The sequence below is a fragment of the Castanea sativa genome, chromosome 2 (genome assembly GCF_040712315.1).
Source record: "Castanea sativa cultivar Marrone di Chiusa Pesio chromosome 2, ASM4071231v1".
Lineage (NCBI taxonomy): Eukaryota > Viridiplantae > Streptophyta > Magnoliopsida > Fagales > Fagaceae > Castanea > Castanea sativa.
This window is the reverse complement of record NC_134014.1, coordinates 39,636,038-39,651,216: the sequence shown is the minus strand read 5'-3', so window position 1 is coordinate 39,651,216 and position 15,179 is coordinate 39,636,038. Positions and strand designations below refer to the sequence as shown.

Here is a 15,179-nt window from a genome sequence, read left to right as displayed (position 1 = left end):
CTCCGATGAAGATGATGTTGAAAAAGAGGTGGCATATCTTGCAAAGAACTTCTGAAGTTTCTCAAGATGAAGAGCAATGGGAAGTTGTTTGGCAAAGGAAAATTCTCATCCTCCAAAAATGACAAAAGAGACTTCAAGAAGAAGGATGGGAAAGATTCATCATCAACCCAAGAAATCGTGTGCTATGAATGCAATGGCCATAGGCATCTAAAGAAAGAATGTCCAAACTATTTGAGAGGAAATGTTAAAGTGCTAACAACTACCCTTAGTGACTTGGAAAACTCAAATTTTGATGCAGAAGGAGAATGTGATAGTGATGGAAACTATTCAGCATTTATGACGATTACCACGGTTGATTCTAAAGATGACTTGAGCAATTTGGTTGATAAACTTGGTGTACACTCCGAAGGCAAAGAATTTGAAGTTTCGGATGATGAGAATGTGTACCTCAATGAGGGTGAGAAGAATCTTCAACAAGTGTACGATGCATTGCTTGAAGATTATGGCAAATATGTTAAGGTTGCCAAGAGTGTTGTTAAGAAGATGAAGAAAATTGAAGAAGAGCACAAATCTACTCTTGTTCAACTTAAGGATGCCAAGTGTGAAGTTGAAGAGCTGAAGGAAGAGTTGCTGAATGCCTAATCCAAAATTAAGTTTCTTGAACTCGAAGTAATTCAAACAAATGTCAAAGTGGAACGCATCATAACCAAGAAACTTAACAGCGTGCTCTTATCTTAAAAGCCTTCCTCGGACAAGACCAGATTGGGCTACACCAGTGAAGGAAGCTTAAGTAGCGAACCCAAAAAAGAGATGAAATTTATGTTGGCAAAGAACGTAGAGAAGCCCAAGGTTGAGATCCCTACTGTTGAGAAGAAAGACATTGGTCCAAAACCAAAGGCAAAAGGGAAGTCATTGTCTAAGAATCAAAGGGGACCTCAAGTGAAGCATTTCTATCATCATTGTGGAGTTTGAGGACACACAAGACCAAATTGCTTTAAGCTTCAAGCATTCAAGAGGGCTGATTCTCTGCGTGATCAAGGAAACTCTAGAAGAATGCCAAGGGAAAATCAAGCTAAAGGAGAAAATGAGGGTCAACCCATCAGAGACGTTATGGAGATGTTGAAGAAAAATTCATCATGCCTAGCTAGCTTCACCCCGAAGTTTGAGAGTTATGTCAGTTGTACTCCTCCTTTTAAGGACCTCAACCAAAACACTCGTACGGCGTGGGTGAAGAAGGGTACTTATGTATGATCTCACACTATGCCTATGCATTAATACTTCCAATGTATTAGGGTCATAGTTTCATGCATCATGGCATATGCATTCTTCTAAAGTCATTGCTTCCCTCCTAGTATGTTTCTTTTATAGGTATTTGGTTTGTTTGCCTTGTTTTGTTGATTTTACTTTATTGCTTTGTTTTTTAGTGTTAAAAAAAAAAAAAATTCAAAAATCCATATAAAGTAAAAATCTCAAAAAGTTTGATTGCTTGTGTTGTGTATATCACATGTTGAGTTTGACCTAGTACCTCCGTACTAATGGCGTAGTGCATTTACGAGCTTAACTTGTTATGTATGCACATTTTTAAGTGTGAGTGAAATCTAGAAACCTATGTATGATTATTGTGGATAGATCTTCAAGCTCATCATGAATGATTGGTCAATAGTTTTGTTTGATCTTGATACATGCGTAGACTTGTACCTATATATCTCCTCACATTTATTTTTATGTCAAAAAGCTCTACAAATGTCAATTTCTAAAAAGAGAAAGAGCTGAAAAAGCCTTACTTCAAAAACTAGTTGATCATGACAAGGCGGAGCAGAATGTATTCAACATGTATGATGCCAAAGCCAAAGGCTTATTCCACAAAGAAATATAAAAAATTTCATGGTATCACTACTCAAAGAATTGAGTTGTATTGATAAAAAAGTACGAAAAATGGAAGCCAAATGAATAGTTTTCAATCAATGTAAACACTTTGGTGGGGGTTATATATGTTCATTTTTACTAGTGAGATAGGTCACTTGAGTTCGTGCTAGTTGTGTATGACTTGATTGAATTGATATTGAAGCTTCATACTATACTATGGACTAGTTCATACTTGATTCACACACACAACACACAAGTCTAATGTTCAATGAATGCCTATTTCATTTGTGCGATTGTATGTGTTCAAATGTGATATGTGTATTCTCAATTACCTAATGATCAAACCCAAACATATTTTTGAGTGTTTTATTTTTTTTTTAAAGTATTTTTGTGTATTACGTGTGTTTTGAAAGTTTTTCCAAAAAGCCAAATTTGTTTTGTTGAAAAACTCCTCCTAAAGCACATTCGCGAGTATGTCGCAAGTAAGGTATCTCGCACCTTAGTCGCAAAAATGAGGAAGCAAATTTTCATTTCTTACAAAATTTTACATAGAGAGTTTCGCGACTCCCTCACGAGTTCTTCACAAGAAATAGCTTCTCGTGAAACTTACCTTGTGCATTTGAGGCATTTCGCGAGAAACTTGCAAGTACTTCACGAGTAGCTATCTCGTAAAATGAGTGGATTTTTAGTTTTTGAAGGGGCACAAAGTGGCAGTTTTTCAAAAGTTTATTTTTGCATTCTTCGTGCCTCTCTCAACCCAAAACACCATTTTCACTCAAATCTCAACCAAAACTCCTTAGATTTCATCTCTAAGCCTTCTCTAAGGAATGTTTTAACAACTTTTATCTTTTGAATCCTTAGATTAAGTCTTAGATTCTTCAAATTCAAGGGTTGGTGTTATTTTAAATAGGGTTGGGAAAATTTTATTTTTGTCAAATCTTTTTGATTTTTTCTTGATTAGGCTGTGTCCCATTGTGTTTGGTTGTGTTTTTGTTGGCCCCTAGTGGCATTTTAAGACTTATTTAGACAAGTTTTTCACGTGTTCATGCATTGTTTAATATATAAGTGTAGTGTGTGTACTCTAAGTGTTTGATAATGTAAAGTTGTGATTTCCAACTATGTTGTGTTTGTTTTAATTCTGTGCCAAATTTGATTGTAATTTCTTCAATCATTTTCCTTGTATGTATGTGAGATTAATTGTAAGGGATGAGTGTGAGAGATCGGTGAAGACTCAAGCTTTAAAGAATGATCAAGTGGATTTCGCAACTGGCTCGCGACTGTCTCGGTAGAAGCTTACCTGCAAAAAAAGCCACGTGAACACATGACTGGAAGATGAAGAGTCGTGCCAAGTTGTATTTTTTGCAAGTGTCTCGTGGGTAAGGCCAACCCGCAAAGGACTCGTGAAAGTTTCTGTTTGACAAAAAGTTATGTTTTGTTTTACCATGTCTTTATTCACACTATATATACCCTTATTACCCACAAATTGTAAGGAGTGTTTTTTCATAGAGAAAACCCTAGACAATACGCTTGAGAGTTAGAGATTGTTATACCCAAAATCATCTACACATTTCCTTGTGGTTTTCCTTAACTCCTACCTCTCCATCTCTATATCTTTGAGAGGTTGCTAGCCCAAACACTTACCACACCCATTCTGAGTGTAAAGTGAGATTTCGGTGCCACTAGGAAGCATTGGAAGGAGCCATTCATTGATGGATGCAATCGAGCTGAATTGCGGGATCTGGAAAGGTAGAGAAGATAAGGCTCCGAGAAGTCAATTGGTAGTAGGAGCTTGGAGGGCTCAAGTACATGGGGTAGACTAGGCTTGAAAGCTCTTTTATTATTCGTGTACTCCAACTTTATTCTCTAGCGGATCAATTTTTACTTGAAGGGTTGCAGAGAGGTTTTGCGCATTCTTCGGTTTTCTCTTCGATAACACGTCTTGGTGTTATCTTGTGTTTACATCTCTCTTCTCTACTCTTTAAGCTTTCATTTGATTAGGGTAGTGATAACGGTTCTTTGCGCTTATTTACTCTTGTTCCACACTTAGTATAAGTTAGAGTAAAATCTAGCTAGCCGTAATTTTTAATTGGGGGCCAGAACAAGCTCTTGTGTTTTAGTGCAAATTTGAGCTTTCAGATAAAATGCCTATATGGTATTTTTTTTTTCATTCTTTTGGACTCCAATGAGTACCAATTTTTGAGGATTATTATGATTATGCATGTTTATTATGTTTTGATCTTTGTTTGTGTGTTTTACACACTTTGCCCCACGAGTGCTTGTTTATGCATTAATCATGCATCTCATATGCACACTAGATGCACCCTTGATGCACACACTTTAACACTTGACATGTTTTGCATTCACTTATGCTAGTTAAGTCTTTTAGACCTTTTAGCATTTATAACATGTTCCTATGTTTATGTTTTGCTTGTCTATTTCCATTTTAGGACATTTTTCTTATTTTTTCTTGTTTATGGACTAACTTGTATCTAATTAAGTTTGTTACCATTTGTGTGTATGGTTTGTTTGTTTGTGTGACTATTTTGCAGATGTCCTATAGATCTTCATGCGGTAAGGAACCCTTGATTGATCTCACATCATCTCCAATATCAAAGAGGACATGTCAATCAACGAGAAACTTTGACAACAAGAGATTTAAAACTCTTTTGGACTCTCAATCTTTTAACAACAATTTCAAGAATGCTCCTACTGTGGTGGAAAAGATTGTGAGGTTTGACACATTGGGATTAACCTTCATCCCTAAAATCTTTGTGGGCAAAGATTGGGCAAGCTTGTTTGGTAGCTTTGAAGATCCCATTAAAGAGTTAGTCAAAAAATTCTACTTCAATGCATGGTTCACTAGAGTAGAACTGAAGTGTTTGGTTTGAGGAAAGGATTTTGTCATCACTACAAACTATCTAGCAAAGATCCTTCTCATCAATCGTCCGGAAAATGTAGACACTTCCCCATATGATGACAGATTAGCACCCGTTGTTGAGATCCTTGAAACTTTAGGAGTGCATCATGAAGTCTTCTCCACAGGCACCTCCATTGGTACTTCGAGATTCGAGCTAGAAATGAAGACTCTCACCTTGATTATGCACTCCAACTTGTACCCTTTGTCCAACACAAGTTTTATTAACCTTGGAAGAGCAAAATTCCTATGTGATTTGATTAATAGAGCTCAAATAGATATTTGTGCACACATATTTTAGACTATGGGAAAAACTACGAGGAACTTAGCTGCAAGAACATGTCTACCTTTTTGCAGCCTTATTATGAAGATCATGACTCTTAACGGCATCCATCCTCCGAAAGATGGAACGATCTTGCCTCGTCAAAGACCAATTTCATTGCATTCTCTCTAAAGTAGCAAGGGTCACTTATCTGCTGAAAGTGTAAAGAAAAGTCCTTCTAAGCCTTTAAAGAGCGAATCCTTCCATCACGCCTCTCCTATTGGGAAGAGCTCAGCTGCTCCTAATGTCTCCAAACTTCTCAAGACAACTTCTCCTCACACTCCTGAGCCTTACTCATCTAGCACTCAGTCAGGACCGTCTATCCCTCATTCAGATATGTTGATAACTTTGATAGAAGGGTTACATGATCACTTTCCTGGACTTGGAAATGTCATGTACTCTCACAACAATCATGTTCAACTTCGCTTGACCACCATTGATACACAATTGGATAAGATTCAGCGCAAGCTCAAGGAGAGCCTTTAACTATTCGTGCCAAAAAGGGGAAGAACACTTACTATGAATACTATGACTATGGCATAGAGTAAAGGGGAGTGCATATTGAAAGGGGGAGATCAGTGGGCTCAAAAGGAGGAAGCTAAGCTACAGCCACACAATCTTTTAGATAGTCTAACATATGTTTTTTTTCACAGTTTATGTCTTTATTTACAATGCTTTATTTAAAGCAACCAAGTAATCAGCAAGGGATGAACTAGGAGTATGTGGAAGACTCTCACACTGCAACAGGTACAATCCATCAGCTACTTGCCCCACTCCAATCATTTTCCAAGAGAAAAGGTCTTAAATGAAACAATATGTGGAAAGAAAAACAAGACAATATGGCTGAGATTGAGTAATTGTACTAATAGATAGAAGATCGAAGGTAAAAAATGGGATACAAAGGACATTTGTGAGAACAAGAGAAAAAAAATAAAACAAAAGCTTCTATATGTGTTACTTGTGCAAATTCCCCATTAGGCAATTGGACCAAAGACTGTGTAGTAGTAGTTATTGTGGTTAACAAATGCACTGAACAAAAAAAGTGATCAGTAGCACTAGTATCCAACACCCAAGTGTTTCTACCACAGGCCCTTTTGTTAACCACTTGTGCAAAAAAGACACTTTGAGAAAAATCAATACTTGTCATTGGAACTTCTATCACTTAGGGTGTTGATGTCAACGGTGAACTTGAACCATTGATCAAGGTTAACAATTGCTGATATTGGTCATGAGTAAGACTTGGACGATTATGAAAAAGAAAAGCCATTGGCAATGATTCTTAAGCTTGACTTGAGGACACCTGATGTGCCATTGAAGGCTTGTTCTTAAACTTAAAACCTGGTGCAAACCCATGCAATTTATAGCATTTATCAATGGCATGTCCCAGCTTCCCATAGTGGTAAAGTTTTGACCTTTTGCAGCAAGAGTAGTGGATTCAACACGACGATTGGCACCAACAGTCACAAATTATTTGTACTTCTTCCTGAATCAACAAGGCATATACCTTGTTAAGAGAGGTTAGAGGGTCCATTAGGAGCACTTGTGTTATGACTTGGGACAAAGAATCATTCACACCCATCAAGAACTTTTTAAGGGATTTTCACAATTCACTCCAATACAAATGGGCTTGGTCTGCGATCGAATGCTATAAAAGATTTGTGCCCCCTCATCCTTCACCAATTGGTCATTGGATGGATCGGTAAGGCACACGGTTCGACAAGTGGTATCAGAGCCCGGTCATAGGTTCGAGTCGTTGGAGCCACATTGTGAGGGAGGGATTGTGAGGGACTTTCACAATTCACTCTAATACCAATGGGCTTGGTCTGCGATCAAATGCTATAAAATATTTGTGCCCCTTCATCCTTCACCAATTGGTCGTTGGATAGATCGGTAAGGCACACGGTCTGATAAACTTCATTACTGATTCTCTAGCTTGTAACTCAGTCAGCCTTTTACTGACATTGCAAACACATTTTCCACAAGTAAATGAAGGGAAAAGGCTATAACTTTGCAATTGATCCCAAAATACTTTGAGTTGAGTGAAGAAATCAGTAATAGAAACTTCACCTTGATGCAATTCTGCTGTCTGTTTCTACAAGTTGAAGATTCTTGGGCCATTCTTTTGGGAAAACCTATCTCTCAAATCATTCCAGATTTCCAGAGCATACACAATGTTGGCTTGAATTTTGGGAGACACTGAATTGGTTAGCCATGTGGCAACCATATTATTATACCTGCTCCAAGCTTAAGTGGCTGAGTGAGTTAACACCAATTGTGATGACGAAGTTAGAGTGCCATCAATGAATCCCAACTCGTTCTTTGTAACCAATGCTTTTCTAACAAATCGAGACTGGTGCTTTCTCCATGGTGCGAAAACAGAGGATCATTCATTGGTGAATCTTGTGACGAAGTAACAGTTTCAGCTGTAGTAGTAGGAGGAGTTGTGTCAGCTGAAGCCATTGTTGAAAGAAGAAATTTCTTTAAAGAAAAAAAAAATTGAGAGAAGATTAAAGAATGAAACAAAAATCTTGATAAACTGAAAGAACCCTAGATTGAAGAATTGGGAAAAATCTAGAGCTTTTGCTCTAATACCATATCAGAGCTATGATGAAATGAAACTTCCAGAACTGATTAATTTAGAAAAGAATTACCATGTGTTTATTTACACTAGGTACAGAGCTAATAGAAGAAACAGAAAAATAACCACCTACACACGTATCTATCCACAGCTATAACTAATCAACTCATGTGCCACGCTTAACATTCTACTAAACTACAAGTCATATATACATTGTACAAACAGAAGCTACTGTCATTTTAGTCCTTAGGAAATTCTCCAGGTCCTTCTACATTTCTGGACAGCTCATTGAAACTCTGCTACTCTTGTTGCTTGTTGCTGCCTTTATTCTGATATTGCATGCCACATCGGTGCTCGTCAAGTGCGGGTGCAACAGCCCTAGAGCTACACCCGTACTTTCTAGGTTGTAAATAGGGTTTCATACATGTAGAGTTTATGCTTGAGGTGGCTGCACCAACTGCTATGGAAACAAATTTTGGAATTTCCATAATAGGGTCTTGGTTGATGAGTGTCTAATGAGGCTCTATCGAAATTTTCAGCCAGCTTTCGCTCAATTGAGGTCTTTAGTTTTGCACAATAAACATATGCTTCAACTTCAGCCCTCATTACCACAATTTACAATACAATTAAAAACCAACAAATACAAATAAATTTTTCATGGATTTATCTAACACTTATAGGAAGACCATTGATGAAGGAAAAACAACACTTGTATCTAAGTTAAAAGAGTGATGCGATCAACTGGCGGGATGACATACAAGAAAATACAGTGCGTCAAGGTAAACATGAAGTACATTTTTGACAAAGAATGACACAGGTATTAGTTTTTCAAAAAATAAAAACATGAAATTTATTTTTGACAAAGAACAAAAAAGACGTTGATTGTTCAAAAAATAAAAAGAGGTTTGTTAATTTCATTTCCCCTCGCTCCAGCTTCAATTCACTTTTTGGTCATACATCCAATCAAAGCAAGCTCCAAGGATTAAATCCTTGGTAGCATTGTTGTTCAATAATTGCAATAGAATTGACATGACTTACTCAACTGTAGGTATACAATTTACAAATTATATTGATGATTCATTTTGTATCGACAACTTTGTATAGTTACAGTAGTAATGCATTAGTAAAATATTCTTAACGAGCCTCCAATACCGTAATTGTTATTTCATTGGTTGAAGGCAATTCGTGCTTACTTGAGAAACCATGTGCTAGATTTGAATCTTTTTCCAAGAAGAAACCAGGTTTTTGGGCCGAGGCAATGCACACTCACCGCCTAAAACCACAACCACAGATGACATGCTTGGCCTATCCTCCGGACGCCGTTGCACGCATAGGGGGCTAAGATGGATACAACGGAGCACTTCCGACAATGTGTATGTTTCTCCTAAACATTCATCAATCAAATCTAAAGGCCTTCCCTCATTCCAAAGTATCCATGCCTGAAAATAGGAAAACACTATTTGTCATTCATCAATCCAACTTATCTGGATAAGAAATCCAACTGTTTGAAACTTACAATTCCAATAAGATTATGGCTGTGGTTTGGATCGTAAAACCCTCTACTTTTCTTCCCGCTAATGATCTCCAACAATAAAATCCCAAAGCTAAAGACATCAGATTTGGTTGAGAATTGCCCATCAAAAGCATATTCTGGTGCCATGTAACCACTGCAAGGCATCATCACTAGTTTAAAGTGAAAATATTGATTAGGAAATGAAGTAGATTTACATAAAGAGCATGTGAATTTTTTACTTACTAAGTTCCAACCACTCGATTTGTGTTTCCTTCTGATTGATCTCCTCCGAAAGTTCTAGCCATGCCAAAGTCTGAAATTTTAGGATTCATCTCACATCATTTTTTTTCTTAAACGGTAGAATAAATAATTCAATATAAATACACAATAATAATAAACACTTATCAATAATTACCACAATTATCAAATTTTATATTTAGACAAAATTTTAAAAATAGAAAAAAAAAATATATTTTGTTGAACAATCACCAGGCATTACATGGGTTACTAACTAGTTTTTGATAAAAGAGACGTCTTCTCCAACAAACAAAAAAAAGTTTTTAATAAAAGGGTAGACAGTACGCACTCTGGACAAAGAAAGTGTAACCACTTACCATATATACTATAGATACTTAGGTGTTGTTTGGAAGTTCATAAATGAATGAAATTGAATGATATGAATAAATTATAAATGAGTTGAATAGAATGGAATGTATTTAAGTAATGAAAAATAAAAGAAAGGAAATTAGTGGAATGGAATTAAAAAATATTGTTAGGATATTTTTAATATAAGTGTGTGGGGGGTAAAAGTGTTTGGATATACGTTTGGGCTTTGGGCCTGATTAGTTGGTACAAATCTGTTTAATCAGGGTCTCTAGGCCCATAGGTCTGTCCGCACTATAGTGATCCGAGAAGTTGTCCGAGGAGGAGTATCTCCTCGGACAGGCCCAGCAAAGGCCTTAGGACTTGCTAAACAGTTTGGAGGCAAAATTTTGGAAGATCTGTTGGGTAAAGGTGTGATCCAAGCACCCTTTAGAGGTAGGAACGTGTGAAAAATATCTGAGGAAAAAGCTGCTACTACCGCATTAAAGGCCCTGCATCTACCTCCCTAGCCGCATTAATGGAGAATGACCTCTGAACAGTAGCATTCAGCCTTCCAGCTATTGTTTGAAGACTTTAAGGGAGTGGTAGATGAGACAAGTATCTGGGAAAAAGATCTGTAAGCACTAGCACTATACACATGCATTTGTCCTGACCCTTCTTTTTGTCGAATACATGTAGTGTTCAAGGTCTATGTCGTTTTAGCTTGTTAGGTACTCCATTGGGGTTTATGAATCATAGGGGCGGGGGGGGGGGGGGGTGGGCTTATGATCTATCTTTTGAGTTTTTAGAGGGATAATCAAGGAGGTCTAAAACTAGAAGTCAATGGGAACGCTTTCCTTTATTTCTATTCTTACTTGTTTACTCTTTTTGTTCTTCAAAGTCTCATTTGCAGTAGATAGCATTACTCCATCCCAATCTATTAGCGATGGAAGTACCTTAGTTAGCAAAGAGGGAAGCTTTGAACTGGGTTTCTTCAGTCCTGGTAGTTCCAAGAATAGGTATTTGGGAATATGGTACAAGAATATCCCAGTTCGAACTGTTGTTTGGGTTGCAAACAGACTCAACCCAATCAATGATTCATCTGGCTTGTTAATGATAAACAGAACAAGCAGTCTTGTGCTTATGAGTAACAATAAGAGTGTTGTTTGGTCCATAGGATTAGGAACACAAATACAAGCCAATAATCCTGTATTGCAGCTCTTAGACTCTGGAAATCTTGTACTAAAAGATGGAAATTCAGGAATCTCTTTGTGGGACAGCTTTGATTATCCGTCTGATACATTGTTACCAGGAATGAAGATGGGATGGGACTTGAGGAAAGGTATTAAGCGGCGTTTTACAGCTTGGAAAAGTCCAGATGATCCTTCTCTTGGAGATTTCACATATGGGATTGAAATGCAACCTCATTCATACCCTGAGGCTTATATTAGGAAAGGCAACAAAAAGTTCTACCGGACTGGTCCATGGAATGGCCTTCGGTATAGTGGTTCGCCAGAATTGAAGCCTAATCCGCTTTATGCTTTCGACTTTGTCTCTAATGATGATGAGGTTTATTACATCTACAGCCTCATAAATAATTCTCTAATCACAAGGATAGTTTTGAACCAAACCAGCTCTTCTCGTGAACGCTATACATGGATTGAAGCAGAGAATGTTTGGAGGCTATATTCATCAGTACCTAGAGACTACTGTGACAATTATGGCCTTTGTGGAGCCAATGGAAATTGTATCCTTAGTGGGTCACCAGTTTGCCAATGTTTAGAAGGATTCGAGCCTAAATCACCAGAAAAATGGAGCGTAATGGACTGGTCTCAAGGTTGTGTACGCAATAAACCACTGAGCTGCCATAAAGATGGGTTTGTTAAATTTAATGAGTTGAAATTGCCAGATACTACAAATTCTTGGGTGAACAAAAGTATGAGCCTCAAAGAATGCAGGGACAAATGCTTAAACAATTGTTCTTGTATGGCTTATACAAACTCGGATATTAGAGGAGAAGGTAGTGGCTGTGCGCTTTGGTTTGGTGATTTAGTGGATATTAGACAGTTTCCAGCTGGTGGGCAAGAACTGTATATCAGAATGTCAGTCTCAGAGATAGGTGTGGGGTTAATATTTTTCATAGGAAAATCCTTATTGAATTTAAATTATTGTTTCCATTGTGTTTTGAATTCTGTTTCATTTTGTTTCTTTAGAAACTGCAGTGCTTCCCTTGCTTTTCAATATCTTTTAGCTGTAGTTTAATTATATGTTCTTTTTTTGATAAACTTTATTTATATGTTCTTTGATGTGCCAAATTCAACCATGAAGAGGCCAAAAAAGGTCGTAGGATGAAGAGAGCAGTGATAGTTGCTGTGTCCCTTGCTGTAGTTTCTGGAATGCTCTTAATAATTGGCTTTTACATATGCAGAAGCAGGACAAAGTTAAAAGGTAAAATAACTTTTCTCTTGACAACCATTGCAAACATATGGTAATATTTGTCTTATGGAATTACCTAAAATGCTTTTCGTTTTTAAATCTCTTAGTAATATAAGCAGAATCAGCTTCTGCCCTTTTGATAATACAGTATTTAGAACAAGGATTGCTATGAGGTATAATTCAACCACGTTATATTTTGTCGGTGCTTTGCAAAAGAGTTTCAGAAATTGAACAGTGTCATCAGACCAAGCAAACTTTTTACAATTTGTTGCATGATTAACCCCCATCTAATTTCAAGGTTCAAACGCTGAGATTTGTTAGACCTTTATTAGTTTAGCCCTCTACAAATCCAGAGAAAGTTTATGATATAGACCTTTATTAGTCTTGAGTTCTCAATGGACGTGTCTTCTATGGTTAGGCCTAGGTACTCATTTTAGTTGATATCTGTAGGAATGATAATTAAAATAGCAGGGTGCTTATTAGACTTGAGTTCTCAGTCAACATATCTTCTATAGCTTGGCCTGGTTTTGATTGATACACCTTGAATTTGAAAGTTTTGCAAGTTTGATTAGTGTAGATGGTTTTTGATAATGGTACCTTGATTTCTTTGAGATCACTTACATATAAGTACAACTCTTCTCATGTTGCTATATATTGTATTCATTTTCATGCTAATCTCATTGTCCAAGTTGGATAGTATCTTTTTTTCGGAGAGAATGTGTATATATGACATGAAGAAGGTTAATACTTTTATTAATTATACGAAAGTAGTAATATGAGATTTTGGTTATAATTTCAGCTAAAGTAACTCATACTGTTTTTTACCTCTTGAATATCTCAGCCAGTACTTTGATTCTTATTCCTTTCCTCACCCCCCCCCCCCCCCCTCCCCCATCATTTCGTTTCTGTTTCTGTAAAAACAGAAAGGAATGAAGTTGTGGTCCATCAGAATAATGGAGGCCAAAACGAAGACCTTGAGCTCCCTTTCTTAGACTTCTCAACAATAGCTAGTGCCACTGATAACTTTGAAATCAATAACAAGCTTGGGGAAGGTGGTTTTGGACCTGTTTACAAGGTAAATTTGTGACGTCTTGTACAAAAACAACGACAAATGATGAAGCACTGTTTAGCTAGCTTTCTACAAATGATTTCAGGGTATACTAGAGGATGGACAAGAAATTGCTGTCAAGAGACTTTCAACGAGTTCTGGACAAGGATTGAATGAGTTCAAAAGTGAAGTAAGATTGATTGCCAAGCTTCAACACCGAAATCTTATAAAGCTTCTTGCTTGCTGCATTCAGGAGGAAGAAAAAATGCTGGTTTATGAATACATGCCGAACAAAAGCTTGGACTCCTTCATTTTCGGTTTGAATCCCAAAACCTAATACATTTTATTTAGCTAGTGTACCTATGTTATTAATATTGAAATACATGAAATTCCCATGTTTTCTTGAAATATGGGAAAAAATAATTAACTTGAGCTAGAAACTTACCAGATCAAACAAAAAGTAAAATGTTAGATTGGTCCAAGCGCTTCCCCATCATATGCGGAATTGCTCGGGGGCTTCAATATCTTCATCAAGATTCCAGATTAAGAATTATACATAGGGATCTCAAAGCAAGTAATGTTTTACTTGATAGTGAGATGAATCCTAAAATTTCAGACTTTGGCATGGCTAGAACTTTCGGAGGAGATCAATCAGAAGGAAACACAAATCGAGTGTTGGAACTTAATAAGTAAAAAATTCACATGCTCTTTATGTAAATCTACTTCATTTCCTAATCAATATTTTCACTTTAAACTAGTGATGATGCCTTGCAGTGGTTACATGGCACCAGAATATGCTTTTGATGGGCAATTCTCAACCAAATCTGATGTCTTTAGCTTTGGGATTTTATTGTTGGAGATCATTAGCGGGAAGAAAAGTAGAGGGTTTTATGATCCAAACCACAGCCATAATCTTATTGGAATTGTAAGTTTCAAACAGTTGGATTTCTTATCCAGATAAGTTGGATTGATGAATGACAAATAGTGTTTTCCTATTTTCAGGCATGGATACTTTGGAATGAGGGAAGGCCTTTAGATTTGATTGATGAATGTTTAGGAGAAACATGCACATTATCGGAAGTGCTCCGTTGTATCCATCTTAGCCTCCTATGCGTGCAACGGCGTCCGCAGGATAGGCCAAGCATGTCATCTGTGGTTGTGGTTTTAGGCGGTGAGTGTGCATTGCCTCGGTCAAAAAACCTGGTTTCTTCTTGGAAAAAGATTCAAATGTAGCACATGGTTTCTCAAGTAAGCACGAATTGCCTTCAACCAATGAAATAACAATTACAGTATTGGAGGCTCGTTAAGAATATTTTACTAATGCATTACTACTGTAACTATACAAAGTTGTCGATACAAAACGAATCATCAATATAATTTGTAAATTGTATACCTACAGTTGAGTAAGTCATGTCAATTCTATTGCAATTATTGAACAACAATGCTACCAAGGATTTAATCCTTGGAGCTTGCTTTGATTGGATGTATGACCAAAAAGTGAATTGAAGCTGGAGCAGAGGGGGAAATGAAATTAACAAACCTCTTTTTATTTTTTGAACAATCAACGTCTTTTTTGTTCTTTGTCAAAAATAAATTTCATGTTTTTAATTTTTGAAAAACTAATACCTGTGTCATTCTTTGTCAAAAATGTACTTCATGTTTACCTTGACGCACTGTATTTTCTTGTATGTCATCCCGCCAGTTGATCGCATCACTCTTTTAACTTAGATACAAGTGTTGTTTTTCCTTCATCAATGGTCTTCCTATAAGTGTTAGATAAATCCATGAAAAATTTATTTGTATTTGTTGGTTTTTAATTGTATTGTAAATTGTGGTAATGAGGGCTGAAGTTGAAGCATATGTTTATTGTGCAAAACTAAAGACCTCAATTGAGCGAGAGCTGGCTGAAAATTTCGATAG

General features: G+C 36.9%; 1 long non-coding RNA gene and 1 pseudogene across 1 annotated transcript; one reads left to right on the top strand and one right to left on the bottom strand.

The window, feature by feature from the left end:
* Positions 1 to 8,972: 8,972 nt before the first annotated feature.
* LOC142623656 (uncharacterized) lies at positions 8,973 to 9,530 on the bottom strand. The gene is made up of 3 exons (XR_012842176.1): positions 9,437 to 9,530; positions 9,197 to 9,347; positions 8,973 to 9,119 (listed from the first exon to the last, which is right to left on the bottom strand). It is a non-coding gene; the product is annotated as an uncharacterized LOC142623656 (long non-coding RNA).
* Positions 9,531 to 10,576: 1,046 nt separating this feature from the next.
* Positions 10,577 to 14,819, top strand: LOC142623655 (G-type lectin S-receptor-like serine/threonine-protein kinase At4g27290; annotated as a pseudogene).
* Positions 14,820 to 15,179: the final 360 nt, after the last annotated feature.